The sequence below is a fragment of the Garra rufa genome, chromosome 20 (genome assembly GCF_049309525.1).
Source record: "Garra rufa chromosome 20, GarRuf1.0, whole genome shotgun sequence".
In the NCBI taxonomy this organism is placed as follows: domain Eukaryota; kingdom Metazoa; phylum Chordata; class Actinopteri; order Cypriniformes; family Cyprinidae; genus Garra; species Garra rufa.
The window spans coordinates 32,745,646-32,750,941 of record NC_133380.1 but is presented as its reverse complement, the minus strand read 5'-3'; the positions used below and the strand labels follow the sequence as shown (position 1 = coordinate 32,750,941).

The 5,296-nt window shown below is 36.6% G+C and overlaps 1 long non-coding RNA gene across 1 annotated transcript; it reads left to right on the top strand.

Moving 5' to 3' along the window:
- The first annotated feature begins 939 nt into the window (after positions 1-939).
- Positions 940-5,296, top strand: LOC141293918 (uncharacterized). The gene is made up of 3 exons (XR_012340843.1): positions 940-1,129; positions 1,225-1,266; positions 5,042-5,296. It is a non-coding gene; the product is annotated as an uncharacterized lncRNA (long non-coding RNA).

Sequence of the window (5,296 nt, the reverse complement as noted above, 5' to 3'; positions counted from 1 at the left end):
TGTAAATTTTTCTTATTTTGCCTAAATATCACTTTATTTTCATTTAGTACTGCCCTTCAGAAGCAACAGAAGATACTTGCATGTTTCCCAGAAGACAACATAAGTTAAATTTACCCTGATGTTCAAATTCAAAGCGTTCAAGCGAGAACGTGGCAAACTCGTGTCAAAGTACAGAAATCATGGCCCATTCATGAGGCAATTTTTGCCTGTTTCTTGGGGAAATCTTATTTAAGAAAAGGCATAGAGGATTAGATAGTCAGCTGCCTGACGATTCCTAAATTTCAGTCGAATAAATGCTATTTTCACTGAGTTCAATACATACAAATAAGCATTAAATGGTTATTTATGTATGTGAATGCACATGACTGTAATGTCAGGAGAAAATAGATGTGGGAAAAGTGAATAAAACTTTACAGTCCTACAGCTGTGTTTCTCTCCTCCTCTATGTTTAAAGTTTATGGCCTGCCCAACTCGGAAACTCGGGTATCAGAATTATCAGAGTTTCCCAGTTGTAAATATGACTTGAAAGGAGGTTTGTGTCCAATTTCCGACTTGGAGACTCATATTTACAATAATTTCGACAGCCCGTGAAGACGGCGTAAGCACTTCTGGAAGGCTGCTCTGACCATCAAATGCAAGGACCTTAACTAACTGCTTTATAAATCTGACATGCTCATTGACAGCCAATTACTGTAATTGCCTTAGCAATAAAAATTCAAATAAAGTTTTCACCATGCCATAAAATTATGACTGCTCCCATGACATAGCAACTAATAACATGTATGAGAGTGGAGGAGATGATTTGTTAAAAAACATTTTAATACTAGTTTGTCTGGGCTTGTCAAGTTCATGGATTCGGTGCTTGTCTGTCTGGATATTCTGATTTCCAGTTCAAACAAGGGTGGATTTGTTGATCAGGGCCATCACTTGAATTCACAGGGCCAAGGACTAATATTTATGGATGGCCGCACCTATACACTTGGGTGGGTAAAGACATATATTGTATCTCAGTTAACAAAAAGGTAATTATCTGTCTACTTGCAGGAGCTTTTTGTTGAAATGATCGCCAAGGATGCTCTTGTATATGCACAACAGGGAAAAAGAAAAACCCTTCAGCGCAAAGACTTGGGTAAGTTATATTCTAAAATGGACTAAATAGAATTGTAGCTAAAAACATCAGTAGTAGTGATGCTGTAATGATTGGTGCTTTTTCTGTTTTGGCAGACAATGCTATTGAAGCAATAGATGAATTTGCGTTTTTGGAAGGTAAGGGAGTCGTAATTTAATGTTATGTCCTACTGGCAATGGTCTAAAGGAGTGGGAGAGGGTTTTATGGATCATTACGATGGTCTATATTTCTTTCCTCCCTTCAAACCTCATTTTCCAAGAATGGCAAACCTAAATCCAAACAATATTGTGCCATGGTGTCAGATTATATGTGACCACAAAGGCCTTTGATTCTAGGAATTCAGGAACGAAGGCAGTGGGTAATAACATGGCTGTTTCAATAAATATATTCTGATTTGTTGTTAAGTTTAGTTCGCTTGTTTTTTTGTGAAAGGCCATCATTATCATGCAGTAAATCTATCACCAAGGTGGTCTGGGTACAGTTCATATAATGATTCACAGTATAAATCCTAAATGACCAAATCCTGAATCATGAGTAACAATAGAGGCTTTCGCACCGCGTAGTTCTAGGAACGGTGGTTCCTAGAGAACCAATTTTCCTCTTGGGCCATTTTTTTTTTGATTACATTCACAGCGGCAGCAGAAACTCTGAAGTGGCCGACATCGACGTCTTTATTCATGGCATTTACAAACGCAGGGTTCGTGCATGCTGCCTAAAGTGCTTGAGGTACTTGAATTTGACTTTTTGAAATTTACGGCCTGGGAAACCCTTGAAAATAGCAATATTCCTGAAGAGGTACTTGAAAAGTGCTTGAATTATTGAAAGATGATATATCTATGAAATAAGTGTTTAATTTTCTTTTAATAAGCACATGTTTTTTTACACACAAAAAAAAAATCATACTTTTTTGTCTATTTCATTTAATGTCATAAAACTATTGAGCTAAACCAGTAGTAGTGCTGACATTGTCATGTAAACAAATTATTTGATATAGATTGGGGTTCAAATCTCGTATCCCAAATTACTGGATTTAGATCAGGGATCAAGAATCATTTGATTTAGATTGGAACCTCAAGTCCCGTATCACGAATCAATTGATTTAGAACGGAATCTCAAGTCGCATATCGCAAATCTTTTGACTTAGATCGGAACTGTGCATATCGTGAATCATTTTATTCGGAACTTCAGAGCATGCATCATGAATCATTCGATTTAGATCAGAACTTTGCGTATTACGAATCAATTGATTTAGAACGGAAACTCAAGACGTGTATTGCAAATCATTTGACTTGCCGTAAAGTGGATCAATTGATTTAGATTGGAACTTTGGAGCGTGTATCATAAATTATTTGATTTATATCAGAACTTTACATATATCGCAAATCGATTGATTTACAACGGAAAGTCAAGACGTGTATTGCAAATCGTTTGACTTGCCGTAAAACGGATCAATTGATTTAGATTGGAACTTTGGAGCGTGTATCTTAAATTATTTGATTTAGATGGAAACTTTGTGTATTGCGAATCAGTTGATTTAGATCAAGACTTTGGAGCGTGTATCATGAATTATTTGATTTATATCAGATGTATGGCGAATCAATTGATTTAGAACGGGACTTCAGAGCGTGTATCCTGAATCATTCGACTTAAGTCAGAACTTTGCGTATCCGCTTGTTAAGTGATGACGTAATGCGCATCTAACGAGTGCTCTTTCCGGGTCCAAGCCTCAACTTATTTCAATTGAGAATATTATCTTAACGGCCGTTTATGAGCACTGTTTATTCACTACACAACAGTCTCCATGCTCACAGCGTCCCAAGCACAAATACTTTTTATATTTATTTATTTATATTTATATTTTCTTTTTCTGGCGATCTGGGGTTTCGGTATGGAGTTAAAGTGGAGGATTATAACTTTTTTGGTAGTATTATATCACATTGTAAGTGTATATTGGGTCATTCCAGCAGGAATCATCAAATGGTCCCCACCTGACCCCATCAGATTTGTCTGAAAAAAATCTATGTGATGGGTAATATGCCCAATAGATCATATACAAAATTTCAGATCTCTACTGTGCATACTTTTTTTTTTTTTTTACAAAAAAATCTGTAAAAAAAAAAGTTTGTTTTTTACCCCCCGTCTGAGTTTTTTATCACAGTCTGAGTGACCATGTTCAGACTGAAATATCTTCAGAACTAGTTGTGCCAGGTCCATGAAATTTTCTGGGCTAAGAGTCCTAGTCCAGAACTGCATGAATTACAACTCACAGCATTGTTACTGAATTTACACCTGAATGCTGGCCCTCTACTTTTCTTTGAAACTATTACTTTAAGGGTTTTCAGATGTCCATAGAAACCTCAATTGTCAATGTGTAAGCATCAAACTTGGTAAATGGTTTGATATGTACCATGTCTTTCACATCCTTTGACATCAGACAATAGAGTCTTATGGATGTTGAGATATTAAGGCCCAAAAATTGAAAAACTCATTTAAACCAATGTTCAGAGTAGGGCTGTGCAATAAATCGCATGCGATTGTCATGCGTATCTCATCAGTAAAGCCGGTTCTGTGATTAGTAGTAAATCTCCATCACGTGCGTTCAGATGCCGCGGTATTTAAAACACTGAGCCGTAGATCACTGACAAGCTACGCAATATCGCGTTCAAAATCGAATGCGATTCATCCGCGATTTTGAACGCGATATTGCGTAGCTTGTCAGTGATCTACGGCTCAGTGTTTTAAATACCGCGCCATCTGAACGCACGTGATGAAGATTTACTATTAATCACAGAACCGGCTTTATTGATGAGATACGCATGACAATCGCTTGCGATTTATTGCACAGCCCTAGTTCAGAGCAGTATTTCCCATGAATGACACCAGGTGTGAACATGAAACTTTTTTTTTTTTTTTTTGAAAGAGCATGTTCTTATTGATAAAATATCAAAAAAATTGGGATGGGCTAATCGGAACTTTACGGAACTTTTGCGACTCAATTGATTTGGATCAGAACCTCAAGTCGCATATTGTGAATCTTCTGATTTACTTTGGAACTTTGCGTATCACAAATCATTTGATTCAGATCGGAGCCTCAGAGCGGGTTTGCAATTTTTTTGCTTTAGATCGGAACTTTTCATGCGACTATCATGCGACTTTTCAAAAAAAATTTTTAAGTGGTTCAAAACATCAAACCATAAGTGAGATCTCTGACTGAGATAAAGAAATAAAGAAAGTAGTGCTTGAAAAAAGTCCTGGAATTTTATTTTACAATATCTGTACGAACCCTGCAAACGTCATCAACTGGTGAATGGAGGATGCCGTGATCAAAGCTGTTTTTGTTGTGTCTCAGGTTTCATGATAACGGAGATGGAATGTAAACATACTTTACGCGATTGAACAAGCATGAAAATCTGATTAAATCTCTTATGACAACTCGCAGTGTTACATATCATCAAGGCTGAGACAACAGGTGGCTAAATGCCAATATCGCTGTTTTTGTAGAGTAAATATTTTTACATGGCTTTTTAAAAATGCTAGGTATGCGTTTGGCCAATCAGTGTACGTCACTGGTAGTTCCTATAGAACTGTTTTAGATCCTGCTCTGAAGTAGGAGCTCGTTTAGTTCCTAGAACCAAATACGTTCCTGGATCCTGCAGTGCGAACACTCCAAAAACAGGGTAATACTTCTGCCAGTACTTCTAGGAACTGTGAAAAGGTTCTTCCGAAAGCCCCTAATTGTAAACAGTTGCAACTAGTACACACAGCGTTACTTAGGCAGATGATGCAAACTTATCACAGTTTAGACCCAAAAGTTCAAATACAACCTGAATTAGATTTTGGTAGACTGAAGCAATTAGCATGTGGTTATGTCTTTAAATTAAACTATTTGCTTTCTGTATCACTCTTGTGTAGGTACCCTGGACTGACTGAAAAGGTGCATAAATATGAATATAAAGACTGTCAGCAAGTTCTGAAGTTTCATTTCAGATCTAAGAAATTAAAACAGAGGACATGTTATTTTTTCATCATGATGTTGGTAATGCTTGAGCAGTTTGATAAAATTGTATGGTTGTCAAAGTTGTAAAGTGCCAATTGTATTTTTTGCTATTCTAAGATTGTTATAACAATGTTTAGTGTTTAAATAAAGTGAAGTTCTTTTATCTTTTA